We start from the raw sequence: 20,585 nt of genomic DNA, 5'->3' as shown, positions 1-20,585 counted from the left end.
TGCATGGCCATCCCTTTCTTGAGTGATTTCTGCCCTGTCAGCCTCTTGCGCAGTGGCCATTGCCTGGTGACACGTTTTAAATGTTATAATAGGATGTTGATTAAATTTTTTCTTCTGCCCCCGTGGCAACAGTTTTCTGATGAGTTTTCCTAGTCTGCAGGGAAGTTCTGCTGCTCCTTTTCAGATTTTTTTTCGGGCAGTGCCTTTGTACGGATGTTTTTCTTACGGTGCCTCTGACTGGATGTTGAGTCACAACTTTTTGTCATTTATTTTTGCATGAATTGGATTTTTCAGAACCAACGGTTTGCAAGAGAATTCTGTGATGGGAGTGGGGAAGCTTGCCTCCTTTCTCAGCTCGAGGGCTCCCTCCTCTGTTACTGCAGGGATGTATACTTTCTTTACCATGCGGCACCTCGTCTGAATTTCGGATCCCAACCCGGCTCAGGAGGGCTCCCACGATCGGTAGGAAGCTCCCCTGGTTCCTTCCCCCGACAGAGCCACTGGCTCCGAGGGTTCTGCCCTGCCCGCCAGCGTGCTCCTCGCTCTTTCCTCCCCTGCCCCTGGGAGTCCTGCAGGCACTTGAGTGATTGCTTTCTTCCTCTTCCTAGTCCTGCTCATGGCCCTTCCCAGGCTGAGCCCTCTCCTGCGGGGGTTGAATTTTCGCTGGGGACTGCTGGGACCTGCATCTCCCCTGCACCCCCCCCCCCAGACCCCTGGGCAGTTTCTGGGCTCTCTTGTGAGCACGTTGGAGGGCACTGTGCTGGTGCAGGGATGAAGCCGCACACAGTAGGAAGCTTGTGACTGTTCTTACTTCCTCATTTCACCGAAAATGTAAGTTTGTAGTGGTCTTAAGCCTTCATTCTCGTAGCTCTGAATGATTTTCAGGGGAACTGGAAAGATTCTGCACAAAGCTGTTAGCATGCTCCCCTCAGGCTGCTCTGGAGTCCTTCGTCAGGCATTCAGAGCTCCCCTGCCCTCCCCGCCCCAGTCTGGTTTTCCCCCCAGCTCTTAGGTGTGACCACAGCTCCAGCCAGACTGGTCTGTTCACCATCCCAGGAACTCAGCATCCAAATTTCTTTCCCTGCATTCCTGCTTTTTCCATGACTGCAGTGTTCCCTCCAGAAGCCTCTTTGTGGTAGCTGTTGTTTTTGGTGACTCAGCCAGCAGGCATTTCTCCCTCTCCCTTTCTTCTGGTGTCAGAACCTACCCATCATCCACCAACAGGGATAGGTGGGCGAACGGAGCTTGTTAATCATGGTGCCCCGTCGGTGGGCAACAGCAACTGTTTCAAGGAAAGCCAAGTGGTCCAAGCAGGGCCAGAGTCCCTCCCTGAGTATTCCTTCCCTGAGAGCTAGCTAAGAAGCTTGCATCTTGCTCTGAGGTTACCGTATCAAACAATGTTCATCTGGAGGAACACCCCCATCTGCAATATGAAAGCTTATGGTGACACAGAGAGCAGAGAGAGAAGGTTTCCTTGTTTAAGTCCTGGATCCACCCTGAGGTTCCTAATAGCATGAGCCAGTCTATTACAGTTTAGCTTAAGAGACGGAGCCAATTTTGCCAGGTGCAACCGAAAGCACCTTCCTTTGTTCTCTGTCGCCCTGGTGCTTTTACCTGTTGTAACACACAACACGCTGTATGGTCACTGTCATTGCCTGGTTACTGTATCGGTCTGTATCCCCCACTGAAAGCCCTTTCCGGCAGGATGCACACTTGTTCGCCGTTGGGTGCCTGGTACCTGGCATTGTGCCTGGCCAGCGTTGGGCAGTCAATAAATATTCATTTGAAACTACATTTCTGCTTTTCCTAACTCCTCCCATCACTCAGGGTCTTAGAGTGCAAGCCCTTCGTGGAGCCTCCCACATCAAGTGAGAGAACGCGTGTAAAACGTCCAGCTGTGTGTGCAGCACAAAGCAGACTCTCAGCGGAACCACAGCCTTCGTGCCCCGAATTCCTCAACTCAGAAGCGATGGCTCCCTCCTCGGAGCTCCTTTATCTCATTTCATCCAGTGGCATCTACTTAGACTGTCGCATATCGGAGTTATTTGCGTTTCTCTTTTAAGTTTTCAGATATCGTAAATGCCAGAAGCGAGGGCCCAGCACAGTGCGCTGTAGAATACCCCGCAGAATGCATAATGATCGGTCCTTAAGAGCTCACAGCGGGGCTGGTGGTCCGTTAGGAGCTACAGGAGTCCTAGTGGTAAGTCCTGGGGCAGATCCAGAGGCACCTGTAAAAAGGGGAAAGCTGAATCACACTTCTGCAGAACGTAGGGATGAATGCTGTTTGAAAATCTATTTAAGTCGGGCGCCTGGGTGGTTCAGTTGGTTGAGCAACTGCCTTCGGCTCAGGTCATGATCCTGGAGTCCCGGGATCGAGTCCCGCATCGGGCTCCCTGCTCGGCAGGGAGTCTGCTTCTCCCTCTCCCACTCCCCGTTTGTGTTCCCTCTCTCGCTGTGTCTTTCTCTGTCAAATAAATAAATAAAATCTTAAAAAAAAAAAAATCTATTTAAGCCATGACAACCAGCTGTGGCTGAAAAAGAGCTAGGATGATCCCCCTGCCCAGACGTCTCTCTCCTTGGTAAAGACTGTTAACGTGTCCAGGCTCTGAGGACTTGGAATTAGAAAGGAGGTGTGAGGAGTCAGAGTTTATAATGCCTTTGGTTCTGATAAGGGGAAACGGAGTGTTGCCAAGAGGTCAGAAGCTCCGGGTCCAGAACTAGGTTTTCGACCTCTCAGTCGGCTTCATACCTTCCTTTGGCTGTACCTTCCATATATGATTCGTATCATCCAACCGATTCAATCTTCTGACAGAATGTAAGCTCCAAAAGGCCAGGGACTTGGTCTGTGTCACGCAGTGTTCAATCTCCTAATACCCACAACAGTGCCTGATCACTATGGAGCCTCAACAGGAGCTCTGTACACATTTATTGAATTCATCTCTCTACTAGAGATATGTACAGGATACAGCTTCTTTACCCTTGACATACCTTGCTAAAATATTCATGTGCCCAGATTCCCTTATCTGATCCAGATATTAGAAGAACTTTCAAGTCCAAGTCCATGAGGTAACTTCCAATATCCTATTCACTAAGGTAGCTCTGGTGCCCCAAATACTTGGTCAATATTTATGGAATGAATGATTGAAGTGTTTGATGAGTGAAGTTTAAATTGAGCAAAGAAATGGAAGTGAGTGGCTCAGATTTAGTAAGAATATTATACTACATTTGTTTTAACACTGTTAGAGTTTATAAATGCTCTCACGAATACCCCCTCACTTGAGTCTTGCAACAACCCTACGAGGTCCATTTGGTAAGTTATAGATGAGGAAAAAGTTTACCACAACATTATTTGTAATTGCAAAAGCCCAAAAACAATTTGAATTTGTCAGGAAGTGTTGAATAAATTGTGGTTTGTCTGTGGTACAGCGCGTATCATGCAGTTACTTTTAAAAATGGAGTTAGGCTTACACGTGTGGACTGAGAAAGCTCTGACTGTTATCATGCGCATATAGCAGTAGTGAAAGTTACAGATCAACACTGACGAAATGGGGAAAATAAAATCTTTATATGTGTGTCTATGTAATTACATGACTATGGAGAAAGAAGGGGCAGGATACCATCTCAGCTAGTAAATTTTGTAATCTTGAATTGGAATGGGGCCTGAGACATCAAAACATCTCTGTTGTTGGACTTGTTACAACAAGCATGCATTGGTATTGTGATTTTTTTTTTGAAATAAAGTGAAAAAAATTGAGAGAATGGGTTTGAGAGATAGACAGGTGGGTTATAATCTAGTTTCTGTCGCTTACTAGTTGTAAGAGGTTTGGTTAGTTACCTAACCTCAGTCCTCATCTCTAAAAGGGGAATAATATCTACCTCACTGTGTTTGATTAAAGGAAGTATACAAGCATGTCTTACATTGTAATCCTTCTGTTTCTTTTTCCTTCTACACAAGCAATTTGCAGAATATTAAAACATACACAAAACGTGTTGGCAATGCTACCAGTGTGTGTTATCCCAATGTTCTCAACTTGACATTGGCCTACCAAAGATGTGGATTAGTGTCTCTCTGGGAAAAAAATATCTGGGTGATAATCTCTATTTCCCTCCTTAATCCTTACAAAGTAAGAATGATTCACGATGACACCTCGGCCCTCTGGGGGTTATTTACCCAGGACCTCAGTCAGTAACCCAGCTGAGAAGTAGGAAGGGCTGAAAAGGACCTCTGAGCAGCCAAAACAGATGTTCTAAAGTTCAAGCTCTTACTGGATCATTTGTTCTTATTTTAGACAACCCAAGTAAGCTTTTCCAGCCCTGGCACATTCCGGGGGGGAGGCTACGACAGGCAGTACCCTGCCAACAGACAGGAGGGACGGCTGGTCTGAGCCCAGGGGTGCATGGAAGACACAAGGACTCAGCAAGCTGGATGGCCTGGAGCCAGGCCCTGTTTTCACAGTGAATAATTCATCTTCAAAATGGCGATGCTGAATTATTAGGGAGAAATTAATTCATTCTTTACATAATATTGTAAAAATTATTTACTTAAGTAATCTCTACACCCAACATGGGGCTCGAACTCATGATCCCAAGATCAAGAGTCGCATGCTCTTCTGAGTGAGACAGCCAGGCGTCCCTCATGCTTTATATAATCTTATAAGTACCTCTAATACTAGAAGTATTACTACCAGAGAGGATTAAACTTTTTCAGTGTTGCTGCTTAAAAACTAAGTATCAGTTTCATATTAGTGCCAGAATATAACAGAGGTCTTTATCCAATGAGGGAAAGATAGAAATCTGCATAGCCAAGAGTGACAGGTATTAGAAATTGTTCAAAAAGGATATTAACCTGGAACAATGGAATGATTTCCTACAACTGTGTTATTTGCTTTTTTGCTAAAATAGGGTCTACAATCTATACTCCAAAATCCTTGGGGCCTGGGGAATTTTGGAACTCAGAACTTTTCAGATTTCTTGAAAGGTAGTATGTATATAACGTTGTATGTTATAGAACAGCTCCAGCAGGGCCTAAGGCAGCAAATCAGAATCAAACATACTAATACTTCTACAGTGAAATAGTGTATAGTTTATTTAAATAATAATAAATTACTAGATGAAATAGTGGGATAAAAATAGATTATGAATGCTCTAATATTCTTATTTCTAAGAAAACATTTTATAAATCTTTAAATACATGCAGGTTCAAATGCAGCTAAATGTGCCTGTGCATATGCAAACCATGAACATTTATCACCTCTGGTTGCCTGAGCATCCAGAGGAGAGGAGCTTCAGTGCCTCTCACCAGCTGCAGGCTGGAGGTGGCCCCGTGACCACAGGAGTTAGGTTAGGGAAGCATTCTAATAGGGGCCTCTTTAAGGATTTCTCCCCATGCCCAATGGTTCATTAATGTAGGTTTCCATCTAAGCAGTTCTCTTTAATTACCAAAACTACCATAAACTCACATACATTGATAAATGTGTGGTTCAAGCCCAGCTGTTGACTCATGACACATTTTCGCTGTATCATCTAAGTTTTTTCTACCTGTTTACAATTTCATCCTCATCAGCGCTATTATCCTCATGATTATCTATATTTTTTTATTTATTTTTAAAGATTTTATTTGTTTATTTGACAGAGAGAGAGAGAGATCACAAGTAGGCAGGCAGGCAGAGGGAGAGGGAGAAGCAGGCTCCCTGCTGAGCACAGAGCCCAATGTGGGGCTCGATCCCAGGACCCTGGGATCATGACCTGAGCCGAAGGCAGATGCTTAACCATCTGAGCCACCCAGGCGTCCCATGATTATCTATATTTAAAACCACTTCACACACCCATTCGGTTAGCTACTATAAAAAAGAACAAGTGTTGGCGAGGATGGAGAGAAATGGGAGCCCTTGTGCACTGTTGGTGGGAATGTTAAAATGGTGCAGTCACTGTGGAGAACAGTAAGGCATTTCCTCAAGAAAATAGAATTCTCATGTAATCAGCAATTCCATACAGTCAGACTTCTGGGTACTCAAAAGAATTGGAAGCAGGGTCTCAGATATAATATGCACCCATTTTCACAACAGCATTATTCACAGTAGCTAAAATATGGAAGCAACCCAAGTGCCCATCGACTGATGAATGGATAAACAAAATGTAGTAAAACATACTACATACAAAAAAATGGAATTTTTTAAAAAAACATTTTATTTTTAAGAAATCGCCACACCCAACGTGGGGCTCAAATTTACAACCCAGAGATCAAGAGTCACACACAGCACCTCTACCGACGGACCCAGCCCAGCACCCCCTTACAGTGGAATATTATTTAGCCTTAAAAAAGGAAGTCCTGCATTATGCCACGATATGGATGAACCTTGGGCGACACTATGCAAAGTGAAATAGGCCAGTCGCAATAAAGGCAAATATTGTATGATTCCACTCCTATAGGCTACTTCAAGTAGTCAAAAATCATAAAGACAGAAGTTGTAAGGTTGCCAGGGATTGGGGGGAGGGAAGAATAGCGAGTTGTTGTTTATACGTATAGAGTTCCCATTTTACAAGATGAAAAGAGTAATGTGGATGCTTAGTGACGATAGTTGCACAACAATGTGAGTGTATTTAATACCACTTAACTGTGCACTTAAAAATGGTAAAAATGGTAAATTTTATGTGTATTTTACCACGATTAAAAAAAAAATTTTGTGCACACAAATCTTAAAAAAAAAACACCACTTGAGCAATATTCTCATTCAAGACAGGAGGGTCACTGTCGATGTGGAACATTTCATTGGTGTCGGCTTTATAATCTGGCTGACAAACTTTTGGCATACGTTGTCTCCTCATTAGTGCTATGAAATCCTTCAAAGTCTTCACAGATTTGGTTTCAAACATCACTGTAAGCCAAAGTCCATGCCAAGCTTTTTTAAAAATAAATTTCCAATCTTGAAGTAATCTTAGATTTACAGACAAGTTGCAAAGATAGTGCAGAGTTCCCGTGTGTCCTACACCCATCTTCCACTAACATCAAATAACCATGGCACATTTGTCAAAACTAAGAAATTCATAATGGTATAGTACTATTAACTAACGTCCCCATTTTATCAGATTTCACCGATTTTCCCACTAATGGCCTTTTTTTTCCTGTCCTAGGATCCAGTCGAGGACACTTCACTGCATTTAATCATCCTGTCTCCTGAGTCCCCTCTAGTCTGTGGTACTTTCTTAGTCTTCCCTTGTCTTCCGCAACCTTGAAGCTTTTGAGGAGTGCTGGTTGCATATTTTGTAAAATGTCCCTCAATTTGAGTCTAGTTTTTCTCATAGTCAAAGTGTGGTTATGCATCATATCAAGGCCAAGCATTTTTTTTTTTTTTAAGATTTTAAGTAATCTCTACACTGAACTTGGGCTCGAATTCATGACCCTGCGATCAAGAGTCACATGCTCTACTGACTGAGCCAGCTGGGCACCCTGCCAAGCATTTTTATTTTTTTAAAGATTTATTTATTTGAGAGAGAGAGCAAGAGAGCACAAGCAGGGCGAGTGGGAGAGGGAGAAGCAGGCTCCCCGCTGAGCAGGGAGCCAGCCCCACACGGGGCTCGACCCCAGAACCCTGGGATCATGACCTGAGCCGAAGGCAGACGCTTAACAACTGAGCCACCCAAGCATCCCACCCACGATTTGCACGGAAAAGCCCAGGGAAACTATATATACCTTTTGAATACCTTGCCTGTTGCTCTATCCCGTTCTCCACTCACTCACCCGTGTTGTTGAGGTTTTCCCAGGGATGTCGCTCCAGGAAAGAGCGGTTTCGTCAGCACGGTCAGTGTGCTCAGGAAAAATGTTTTCATCAGATATGATTTTATCAAATTCATCAATTTTCCGATGCTTGCTGATCGTTAGAAGCTGTCCCCACCTGATGTGCAGGCTGTTTTATGCAATGATGCTCCTTCAACTCCCGGTGCCCCCTTGATGAATGTTCAGGCACATCTTCAAGGTTCAGTTCTTCATGGTAGATGCTAGCCGTATTCTAGTTATAGATTCACTTCTTGTTGAATCCACTCAACCAAAATGTGGTCAAGATCTTAAATTTTGAGGGGGGCGCCTGGCTGGCTCAGTCGGTAGAGCCTGTGACACTTTTTTTTTTTTTTTTGAGATTTTATTTATTTGAGAGAGAGAGAATGAGAGACAGAGAGCATGAGAGGGAGGAGGGTCAGAGGGAGAAGCAGACTCCCCGCCGAGCAGGGAGCCCGATGCGGGACTCGATCCCGGGACTCCAGGATCATGACCTGAGCTGAAGGCAGTCGCTTAACCAACTGAGCCACCCAGGCGCCCGAGCCTGTGACTCTTGATCTCAGGGTCGTGAGTTTGAGCCCCATGTTGGGGGTAGAGATTACTTAAAAAAAGATTTTTTTTTTTTAAGGTTTTATTTATTTGTCAGTGAAAGAGAGAGCACAAGCAGGGGGAGTGGCAGAGGGAGAAGAGGCTCCCCGCTGACCAAGGAGCCCGATGTGGGGCTCGATCCCAGGACCCTGAGCTGAAGGCTGATGCTTAACTGACTGAGCCACCCAAGCGTCCCTAGATTACTTAAAAAATTTAAAAAAATCTTTAATTTTTGTCTCATGCAATGTTTTCTTATTTTTATTCTTGTTCATCATCACTATAAAACTTAAACAACTTTTGTTTCTTTAAGTCATAGGAAGTAATGATTCTACTTCATAATCTTTAGTAAAATACCTCACAAATGTACCAGGACTGAGCTTCTGTAAGGACTTTACTCTCTGTGCTGTACTGTTAATGAGAGATGCTTCTTTTTTTCTTCTATTACCAGAAGGGGATCTTTGACGTTGATGTTTTCATGGTTACAAAAGAACAAAAAAAAAAGGCCACAAAATACCAGCACTCAGCAGATATTTTGAGAGGGGTGTTGTGACAGCTGAGTCTTTGGTCAGTTCAAGCCCGTTTTGCTGCAAAATAAGTTTTGGTGTCAAACTTATGGGATAACTTTTGGTTTTAAGGGCTTTTCAGATCAGAATTTCAGATAAGGAGTTGTGGACCTCATTTTTTTTGTAGAGAATTTTTTATGCAGTGGAAGAAATATCAGTTTCCTGCTGTATGAAGAAATGCTTCCTGAGCACCTAGGACAGGAACTCCCTTTATTTTATTTTATTTTAACCAGAGACCCCAAACAAGGGTTCTGACTGCCATGAGTCACCAGCCTCATCACACTGAAATGATGTCATTTGTAGAAAGAATCATTTGGACTGGCACACTAATTCAGCTTATATGTAAAACTTATTGGCTTTATAACGTAGTTTAAATACATATTGAAAATAGCACAGATGACTTTTACTAGTTTTACCAGAAGCCCAAGGGTATTATGCTGCAAACTTCCACATAGGTCTCAGGCTCTGCAAACAGACATCAGTGTATGGCCCTTCGAAGTACAAAAGTGAGTAACATGTACACTCCCACCTACAGAGGTGAGCCATAGGTGCCCATGGTTCAGGGCTTAAAACTGAGAAGAAGACCTGAAATAACACAGATCATGTCATATTAAGGCAAAAAGCAAGCAGAAGTAAAAGGGGGACTTGAGAGCAATGAGTGATGAAGAGTTTGCCCGGAAGAATTAGGGAAGGAGCAGGAAGACCTATCAGAAGTGACAGCCAAACGAGACCTTGTAGGATGAGTGGGATGTGAGTGCGTGGAAGGGACTGCGGGGGATCCCAGTCCCCTGACACCTGTGCTCGCCCCCTGGGTCCATAACAGACCTCCTAGTTCAGCTGCAATGAAGGCGAGGTTTCCCCTTCTCCCTTGCGGCTAGGCGAGGCCGCGGACCGGGCTAGGCGAGGCCGCGGACCGAGCTCTGGTTCGCGGAATGTAAGCAGAAATGGGGTATACAACTGAGGCAGTGAGGCATGAAAGCATGCCTCGTTTGAAGGTCACGGAGTAGCTGGGCGAAGTAGCAGGATGGTAGAGAAAGGAGACGAGATAAAGCCTCGGGCAATTTCTTTGAGCCGGATGCAAGGCTTTTCTGTCTGGTTTCTCAATAGCAATTCAGCACTGCAGCTGAGGTGGTCCCTAGCACGACAGACAACAGAGGCAAGCCGGACCCTTGTCCCCTGCGATCAGTACCACCCAACAACGAGAGACTTCCTTAATGGAGCTGTTGTCCACCAGCCCACCCGTCTGAGGGGAAAGGCCAGTGCCCTGCCTCCTAAATGGCCCAGTCCCTTTTATGTCCCAGCTGTCATCCTGCACAGCCACTTGGGTTTATTTAGTATTTACAGTTAAAGGAATGACTACAGAGTAGGCCCAATTTCAGTTCAGTTTACACTGCCGATTGAAAAACAAGAACAGCCACAAAGAATAAACGCAGAAGACAGATCACTGGACATGTAGTATCAACTTAGAAGTTCCTATAGTAAAAATTAATCATCTGAGGATTGCAGTCCTCTGGCTTCTACCCACGCCAGAGCATCCTCCTTTGAGAGTGCTGGAGGCATTTACTAACATCTCGGCATTAGCCTTACATCCTCTGGGTACTTTCACACACTTCCTGGAACTTCAACTACAATACAGGCGCTGCTGTGGGATGCAACCAGAACCCACATCTCCCAGCGGCCAGACTAGTGTATTTTCCTCCAATGTAACAACCGAGAGGGGCGCCTGGGTGGCTCAGTCGGTTAAGCATCTGCCTTCGGTTCAGGTCATGATCTTGGGGTCCTGGGATCGAGTCCTGCATTGGGCTCCTTGCTCATCGGGGAGCCTGCTTCTCCCTCTGCCCTTCACCCCACTCATGTTCTCTCGCTCTCTCTCTCTCTCAAATAAATAATAAGATCTTTAAAAAACAGCAACAAGAGAGAGAAGTAAAAGTAAGCTCTGTCAAAATTGACAATAAAATATATAAAGCTTTGGGTCTGAAATGGATTATTTTTGTGTAATGACAAGATGGTTGAATTACTAGTCAATATATTGGCAATGGCAACTCCCAAACTGGTTTTAAAATAGAAAATGCAAAAAAACAAAAACAAAAACAAAAAACCACCAAATGCAAGCACAAAGAATCTCTAAGAAGCAATTTAGTGTGTCAACACTATAGAGATTTTAGAAAACGTTGATAAATGTATAAATTCTAGGAGCACCTGGGTGGCTCAGTCATTAAGCGTCTGCCTTCAGCTCAGGTCATGATCTCAGGGTCCTGGGATCGAGCCCCGCATCGGGCTCCCTGCTCCGCGGGAAGCCTGCTTCTCCCTCTCCCACTCCTCCTCTTGTGTTTCCTCTCTCGCTGTGTCTTTCTCTGTCAAATAAATAAATAAAATCTTAAAAAAAAATGTACAAATTCTATTAAAAAATAGGGCAAAAATTTCAGTTGGAACATAGAAGTAATGTCATCCACTCTCTGTCAAATCTTCCCCTAAACATTATAACCTCACGGGTGAATGGTTTACCAATCCAGTTTTATAACAAGGTAGACAAGAAATAATTCTTAAGTTTATTCATTTTCCTTTAAGAATATACATCAATCTTTTCCTCATATCTGCCCCTGAAGTACAAGATATTAAGAGCAGCCTCCCTGTGCTAACAGTCCCCCACGGATTTCTGTAGACCTCGGGGGCTGCAGATGGACATTCTCTAGCCCATGATGTCAGACGCTTTTTTGGTCAAATGCTTTAGGATCAGCAAAACTTTCTCTTTGTTTCTTTTTTCTTTAGTTCCAAGGTTTTCTAACTTGCCTTGGATTTCTCGATAGATATTTATAATCTTTTTTTTTTTTTCTTCCTCCCCAGAAAAGATACTGCAGAACTCAAGAGCTTCTACGTGCTCGGACCTCACTGGTTGGACTCCCTTCCTGACTGGGGCTATCAGCACGAAGCAGGCCCATCGGGGAGAAGCTACTGCTCTTCGTGTCCCCCGGGGCCCGGGCTTGGTTTGAAGCAGGGAACCCTGGCCTGGGCCCCTCAGGGTTTCGGAGGCAGTGGTGACAGGGTAGGTCCTGGGAGGCTGGCCAAGACATAAGCTGTCCGTTGAAGCAACCACATCTGCCTCTATTACTGTTATTCTAGAGGCTTTATCACAGATAAAGCCTGGTCAGTTCTTTAATTACTAACCCATTTTTCACCTTCATAAACTTCTCTAGAGGCTATTTTTAGACTATGAGATATCTGTATAAAATATCACTTCATTGATTTTTGTACTAGGACTTTTTTTTTTTTTTTAATGTAGTTTCCATGCCCAGCATGGGGCCCAAAGTGGGGCTTGAACTCATGACCCCGAAATCGAGACCTGAGCTGAGATCGAGTTGGACACTTAACCGACTGAGTTCCCCAGGTGCCCCTATTATGACCTACTTTTGAATATAGTTGTCAAATGTTTCTTTGACATGGATAATTTTATTCCTATAATTCGTCGTTAAGAACGCCCCACATGGAAGTCCATAGACTAGAGTGGATTCTTTTTCTATCCTCAGTCTTGTGCAAACTCAAAATCTCCTTTTTCTGTCCTCTGCACCCCCACCTCTATCACGCACATCAGTTCTGTGACAGGACCCCCCAACGCCCTCCTCTCTGATTCATTCTCCACATTTTGCCCTGGCGAAGTGTTCAGTAAATGCTGAGCAACTGATAATATCCATCTCCCTTTTCATTCCTTCCATCTGCAGAGGAGACTAATTTTAATTTAGTTTAATGTTAAATTTTATATAAAACCATCAGGCCAGGGTGTATTGAAGCAACTTCGGGACACATTCTCTTTAGGCAAATCATTCAACAGCAAAAAAAAAAAAGTTAATTTTTCTTCATCTTCTAGAGGAAATAAATCCCTCACTTCTTTTAGGAATCCCTTTGATTCCTATTCCTTTGAATACATGGTTTTTAGCTTATAGAACTTGAAAATAAATTATCACCCCACTAGAGACACCAGTGTTATTATTTGATAAAAAGCATTTTAAAATGGCTATTAGTTCACTCCTTAATTAAATGTGCCCCATAATTACTGATTGTGATGTATTCTCAAGTAAGAAATCAAATACTTTGGAATGTCATTCATTTTGTGCAGTCCCCATGATTTGCTCCATCATTTTCAGAGAGACCAGGAATTCATGGGTTTGAGTCTACCCCCGCTTTTGGCTATCCTTAGTCTATCCCAGTGACAGAGAGGCTCCTGTAAGCCCTCCAGAGAATGAGGTCCCCTCTTCCCAGGCCACAAGGCCCCCTCTGACTGGCCACTGTTCTACTTCCGCAGCCGTTCTGAGTTCCAGAAGGTTTGTCCTACCTGAATTCGTTATCCACAATCAACATTATAAACAAATCAAGTTAGCAACAAAGTCTAAAAATAGAGCAGTGAATTTAAAAATAAATAAAATAAAATATGACAGAGACATTGAGAATCTACGCTTGGACCAAAAGTTTCTAAATAAACTAGAGCTGATTCAGGGAGAAACCATGGGATATATATATATATATATATATATATATATATATATATGTGTATATATATATATATATATAATTTTTTTTTGATATAGAATTTCCTGTAGCCTTATTGACTTGGGTGGGTCACACTTCAAGTTTAGAGGAGGCAGCCAAGTAAGAAGGATGCATCTTAATTGTCCCCATTTCAAATGAAAACGTGAGGCAAGGTCCGATGTTGAGGGTCTACTGTGTGCCAGGCACTGATGCTCCCGTGAGGGACCACCACCCATGGCCAAGGGCCTCGAGCCCCGAAGTGAAGCAGTGCTGGGAGTGCTGCAGCATGCGGCCCAGAGAGGGAAAGACAGCTCTGTCGTCCCTCATCGCATCTAAGATGCCACCAGTTGTAAGAAAGCCCGTTGTATATGTCACTAAGAAAGAACAAACACTGTCACACTAGGACATGCCATGGAGTGTGTAAGACACGTGTGGGTATCGCAGGTGTTAAAGTGAGAATAAACATGCCCCTTAAAGATGGAAGTTTCCACAGTGAGGGGAATGCAAAGTATAGAAAATTCAGAGGGAATAGACTACTTGGTTGGAAAAGCAGATTTAAACAAGGGCAGCCGATACAAATTTTGGACCACATCGCACCGGATGTTAGGACATTACAAATCATACTGAGTGAGCTCCACGCACCCCTCTGACCGGCCCGCAAGAAAGCCAAGGGCAGCCGTCACTGGAGTGGCCAGCAGGTGCTCCAGGAGAGGAGGGGGCCGGCTGGGGGCTTGCTGTCACTCCCAGCCTCCCAGCTCCCCGGCCCCAAGACAGCTGGCACCTCCAGGGCTGGCGTGCGCAGCCAGCAAGCAGCCCACAGCAGTCCCCCCTGGCAGTGCCTCACGCAGCGAGGCCTGAGCCTCATAAACAAAGCTCTTTGATCCGTGTCCCTGCTCCAGGTCTCAGCCACACCCTGGCCCAATCTCCACACGCACAGCACTCACCCTTCCTCCTCTCCAGCATACCCGCCTTAATCCTTGCTGGCGAGGCTAACGGAAAAGCCCTTCGAGCGCTCTCCTGGAAGCCAACAGGGCATTAAGGGAGCCCAACCCAAACCAGTTTAAGCAAAAAGAGAAATCTTAGCTCACCTAACACAATAGTCCAAGGGTTGAGCTTGATCAAGGCATCATCACTAGGCAGGGCTGTCTCTCCTTCCCTTCTTTACCTCCTGCACGCCCGGCCCTGCCTCTGCTAGCCCCCCTCTCCCCCCTTTGTGGGCTGAAGTCACTGCTGTAGTTCCAGGTTCAGGTGCTGCTTGACTGAAGTCAGGTGGAAATGGGTCTCAGGCTCGCTCTCTGCAGGCCCAGAAAGAGCCTCAGATGCATCTCATTCGCCTTGATGGGGTCACAGTCCTATCCCCGGGCTCACCCACCGCTGTGGCGCATTTCTGCTAGCCAGGCCTGATTCATGCGCTTTCCACCGGAGCTGGGAGTAATTGGTGCCGTCGGTAACTAAAGTGGATCACGGCGGGAGGAAGAGTAGGTCCCTAGAAGAAAATCGGGATGCTCTTGTCAGAAGGAAAATGGTTACAGAATGTCCGCAAAACAGTGCATTTCTGCTTCCCTCGATGCTTTCCCTGATAACAGGTGCATTCTTCCTCTTAACAACATCCCTCAGTCCCGCGCAGGCTGCCGCAGTAAGAGGAGGCTGCCCCGGGGCGCACGCGGGCTTCTCACTCGTCGGCCTCAGCTGCCTCTGTCAGAGGAGACAGTCGTCTGCTGAGGGATAAGGCCGGCTGTGGGCTACGGGGGTGGTATCAAAGTGGGGTCCCTGGACCAACAGCGGCAGCCACACCTGGGAGATTACTGGAAGTCATAGAATTGGGCTCCACCCCAGAGTTACTGATTATATTTTGGCATTTCTTTTCCTTTAGTGCCCGCGGTTCTTGGTCACACTACTTGGAAGAATGAAGAGGTAGACCAGACAGAGAATGGTGGGCAGGAAAACAAAGTTTTTTGAGCAGTATGAGGAAGCTCCAGAAGAGGGAGGGGGGCCAAGAGGGTTGCTGTGGGAGTTTCTAAGTCTAGGGGTTTTTATGGGCTTGTTGGCCATTGTTTTCATCTGATTAACCCTCCCTGCACCTGTCACCCCATCAGGTTTTTGTCCACGAGCTCGTCTTCCTTTCAGGGAGTTATTCACGTGGGAAAAGGTGGAGGGCTCCTTTCAAGGTGGTGTAGAATAACAGGATGGGGGCTTTTTTCTTTTAAGAGTAGTTTGCTCTTGGGGCACCTGGGTGGCTCAGTTGGTTAAGCGACTGCCCTGGGCTCAGGTCATGATCTCAGGGTCCTGGGATCGAGCCCCGCATCGGGCTCCCTGCTCAGCTGGAAGCCTGCTTCTCCCTTTCCCACTCCCCCTGCTTGTGTTCCCTCTCTCACTGTCTCTCTCTCTGTCAAATAAATAAATAGAATCTTAAAAAAAAAAAAAAAGAGTAGCTTGCTCTTAGGACAGGGCGCCCCTTGCCCCTGCCTGCCTTTCTTCCTGCTATCCTCCATTAATTAGACATTTTGGAGGTGGGACCCAGTGATTTGTGTTTGAACAAGCCCTCTAGGTAATTCTTTTTTTTTTCTCCAAGTTTTAATTTAAATTCCAGTTAGTTAACATACGGTGTAATATTAATTTCAGGTGTAGAATTTAGTGATTCATCACTTACACAATACCCCGTGCTCATCACAAGTGCTCTCCTTAATCCCCATCACCCATTTAGCCCCCCCCACCTCCCTTCTAGCAACCCTCAGTTTGTTCTCTATAGTCCGTTTCTTGGTTTTCCTCTTTTCTCCCCCTGTGTTCATTGGTTTCTTAAATTCCACATATGGTATCTATCTTTCTCTGACTGACTTATTTCACTTAGCATAACACTCTCTAGTTCCATCTGTGTCATTGCAAAAGGCAAGATTTCATTCTTTTTGATGGCTGAGTGATATTCCATTGTATATATATACACCACATCTTTATCCATTCATCAGTCGATGGACATTTGGGCTCTCTCCATAACTTGGCTATTGTTGATAATGCTGCTATAAACTTTGGGGTGCATGTATCCCTTCAAATTAGTATTTTTGTATCCTTTTCTTAAATACTTAGTAGTCCAATTCCAAGGACTGTAGAGTAATTTTATTTTTAACTTTTTGAGGAACCTCCATATTGTTTTCCAGAGTGGCTGCAGAACCCTCCAGGTAATTCTGAGGCTCACTCAAGTTTGAGAACTGTTGGACTAGAGCTTTTTTTTTTTTTTAAAGATTTTATTTATTTATTTAAGAGAGAGAATGAGAGAGAGAGAGAGCACATGAGAGGGGGGAGGGTCAGAGGGAGAAGCAGACCCCCTGCTGAGCAAGGAGCCCGATATGGGACTTGATCCAGGGACTCCAGGATCATGACCTGAGCCGAAGGCAGTCGCTTAACCAACTGAGCCACCCAGGCGCCCATGGACTAGAGCTTTGCTACTCAAAATGTGTCCCATGAGCTCACAGCATGGATATCACTTGGGAGCTTATTAGAAATGCAGAATCTCTGGCCCCACACTAGACCTACTGGATCAAAGTCTGCATTATTATTATTTTTTTTTTAGAGAGAGAGCGGGTGTGCAAGCCCATGTGTGTGCACAAGCGGAGGTGGGGGTGAAGGAGAGGGACAGAGGGAGAGGGAGAGAGAATCTCCAGCAGGCTCCATGCTGGGCATGAGTGAGCCTGATGTGGGGCTTGATCTCATGACCCTGAGATCATACCTGAGCCGAAATCAGGAGTTGGACTCCCAACTGACTGAGCCACCCAGGTGCCCCACAGAATCTGCATTCTTACTAAGGTTTCCCACGTGATTCGTTTGCAGTTTAAAGTTTGATAGCCCTGGACTTAAAGGCTTGAGGAGAGCAGAGAAGGGAGAGTGCACGGAGTTGACCAGGGTCACACAGAAGGATGGCTGAAGAGTGGCACTTGAGCTTCTGTACCCGAACTGTCTCATGGCTCCGATCCCCACACCTGTGTGATATCCTCCAGTGGCTCTTAGGCAGCTCAAGTGTAGAAACAAAGTCCTAGACTGAGGTTGACATGAGGTTGGAGATTAGCAGAGCAGGCATGTTGGAAAGATAAGAGATTCAGCTGAGCATGCGATCATCAGGATGGGCAAATTGTACAGAAGGGGGTCTCGGCTGAATGAGGGGAGGGTGGCTGAGAAGAAAGAGGGTGGCAGCCTGAATGTTTCTAGTAACTCGAAGCAGGTAAAGTGGGAGAAAGAGCTATGTGGCAGAGTGGTGGTACAGGCCTGAGGAAGGATCTGCCCCCCCATGCTCCCTGGGTCACTAGCAGATGGATTTTTTGGTAACTGTAGAATTCATAGCATCTGGCTTTTTCAAATCCAGCAATGGAAAGAGAGTCTCTGCTCCTTCAAGTCCATGACCTCTAGACTCTTTCAAAAGGTTTGCCTGATTGGTCAGCCCCACCCGGGAGAATGTCTTTTTGATCTTAAGAGCAACTGATTAAGACTGTGATTACGTCTGCAAAATCCCTACCTTCGCCATAGAATGCAACCTAACCTGGGAGCAACATCCCCTCACCTTCGTCATATTCTATCGGTGAGAAGGAGTAACAGGTTCGGCCCTCCCTGAAGGGGCAGGGGTTGGTGGTAGAAGCTGTGACTTACAGGGGTCACCTGAGGGCGTGTCCAGCACGTACTGTGAGAAAGCTGGCTCTCGGTTTCCATCAGACCTTGACGGTTCAGTCCTGGTAGACGCAGAATTGCTAACTGCTACGTCTGTGAGAAACAGATTCACTGATTAGAGCAGTGTGCTTGTGAGGTTGTGTCCTCCCTTTCCATGACCTGTGGAAATGCTGACTCCCAGTTGACTTAGTTCTTTCCTTCCTCTTTCCTTCCACTGTGGTTATATACTCATCTCTAACAGTTAAGTTCAATTGCTATTTGTTCAATTAATTGATTGATTTTCACTTTTTATTGGGGGTGCTGGAAGCATTTCTATGGTTCTAAGAGTCAGAGCTGTGCAAACAGGGATGCCCAGAGAAATGAGGCACCCCCTGATCCTCACGAATCTGCTCCAATTCCTCCCTTTGGTCCAACTCTTTTTTACCCGTCTTCTGTAGGTGACCAGTCTCTGTAGTGTCAGGTTTATTCCTCCAGTATTTTGCACAAATGTGTTTTCTTTTTTAAGATTTTAAAAAATTTTTTATTTAAATTCAATTAACTAACATATACTGTATTATTAGTTCCAGGGGTAGAGTTTAGTGATTTATCGGTTGCATATAACCCCCAATACTCATTACATCAAGTGCCCTCCTTAATGTCCATCACTCAGTGACCCCATCCCCCTCCCCCCTCCCCTCCAGCAACCCTCAGTTTGTTCCCTGGAGTTAAGAGTCTCTTATGGTTTGTCTCCCTCTTTGATTTCATCTTATTTTATTTTTCCCTCCCTTCCCCTAAGTATTTAAGAGAGAGAGAGAGAGCATGAGCAGGGTGAGGGGCAGAGGGAGAAATAATTAAGTATTGTTTTAGGTATTTAAGTATCATTTAAGCATTGTTTCTTAAATTCCACAAGTGAAATCATATAATTATCTCTCTGATTGACTTACTTCGCTTAGCATAAGTTCCATCCATGTCATTGCAAATGGTAAGAATTCATTTTTTTTTGATGGCTGAGTAATATTCCATTGCATATATATACCACATCTTCTTTATCCATTCACCTGTCAATGGACACCTAGGCTCTTCCATAGTTTTAAAAGATTTTATTTTATTTGAGAGAGAGAGAGAACAAGAGCAGGGGGAGGGACAGAGGAAGAGTCAGAAGCTGACTCCCCGCTGAGCAGGGAGCCCAATGCAGGGCTTGATCCCAGGACCCCAGGATCATGACCTGAGCCAAAGGCAGATGCTTAACTGAGCCATCCAGGCACCCTCAAATGTGTGTTTTCTTACATTCTTTCTTACATGAAGGGTAGCTTAGTGTACTCTTTTGCACTTTGCTTTTTTTTCCACTTAAGAGTCTGAGAAATCATTCTAGATCAGTTCACAGAGCTCATCCTCTTTTTTTTTTTTTCAGATTAATGTGCATAGACCTCTATTTGTGGATGTGCCATAATATTTTCAATCATTCTCCTCTGTATAAGCATTTAGGTGGTTTTAGGTTGCATTTACAGAGAATGCTGCAACAAATAACCTTCTGGCCAGTACAAATTCAAACAAAGGAGCTGGATAATCTGAAGCCACACGTCAAACTGAAACTTTAACATGCCCATCCCTACAAAACAGTTTCATTTCTGACTTACCGTTTATTTTTCTTTAATTTTTTTTTAAAGATTCTATTTATGAGAGAGAGAGAGCATGAGCAGGGTGAGGGGCAGAAGAGCAGGGAGCCCAACCAACTGAGCCACCCAGGCGCCCCCTGACTTACCTACTTTTAGACTCTATGCAGTCACTGCCCTTGAGATGTGATGGAGCTGCTAGATTCCCTCAGCTCTAGTTTAATTAGGCTAGATTCCCTCAGCCACCCCTTTACCTTGTAAGTAGGCCTGGTAAACCCTTCTCAACAGTGACCATTCACCTGCTATTCCAAGTACGCGCTTTCATTTCAAGATGCTCTTCCCATCTTTAGGGTGACCCCTCCTCACGCCTATCCTCAGTCTTTACATCTCAGCAGGGAGTCTGAGAGAGGATAAAAATCTGTATTGAAATAGTCTAGTTCTAGAATGCAGATCTTCCCCAAGGATTCATTAACATGGGAGATATTCTTTGGGCTCTCTGAATGTTTGCTGGCCTAATTAAACTAGAGCTCCACAATAAGGGTACTGGTGGACATCAGAAATGTCCATATTGCCCTAAAATGTTTATATAAGATTGTGTAGGTATTTATCTGGGAAAGAGCCATTGAGAATTCAGCAACCTAGCTTTAAAAAGGCTAAGAACCAGGGGCACCTGGGTGGCTCAGTTGGTTAAGTGTCTGACTTCGGCTTAGGTCATGATCTTGGGAGTCCTGGGATTGAGCCCCAAGTCAGGCTCCCTGCTCAATGGGGAGTCTGCTTCTCCCTCTCCTTCTCTCCCTGCCCCCTGCTCATGCTCGCTCTAATATTTTTTTTTTTTTTTTAAAGAGGCTAAGAACTGGTGTATTAAATTCTGTATTTGTTTAACACATATAGGTTGGAGGG

General features: G+C 44.8%; 2 long non-coding RNA genes across 2 annotated transcripts; one reads left to right on the top strand and one right to left on the bottom strand.

Annotated features, from left to right (window-relative positions):
* Positions 1-132: 132 nt before the first annotated feature.
* Positions 133-13,001, top strand: LOC135364089 (uncharacterized). The gene is made up of 3 exons (XR_010410583.1): positions 133-462; positions 2,064-2,200; positions 11,767-13,001. It is a non-coding gene; the product is annotated as an uncharacterized LOC135364089 (long non-coding RNA).
* Positions 2,120-18,778, bottom strand: LOC135364090 (uncharacterized). The gene is made up of 3 exons (XR_010410584.1): positions 18,076-18,778; positions 14,532-14,929; positions 2,120-2,228 (listed from the first exon to the last, which is right to left on the bottom strand). It is a non-coding gene; the product is annotated as an uncharacterized LOC135364090 (long non-coding RNA).
* Positions 18,779-20,585: the final 1,807 nt, after the last annotated feature.

Source organism: Mirounga angustirostris, unplaced genomic scaffold, assembly GCF_029215605.1.
Source record: "Mirounga angustirostris isolate CCGP_5_RB_7025 unplaced genomic scaffold, mMirAng1.0.hap1 SCAF_4, whole genome shotgun sequence".
Taxonomy (NCBI): domain Eukaryota; kingdom Metazoa; phylum Chordata; class Mammalia; order Carnivora; family Phocidae; genus Mirounga; species Mirounga angustirostris.
This window is presented reverse-complemented; position numbering and strand designations above follow the sequence as displayed.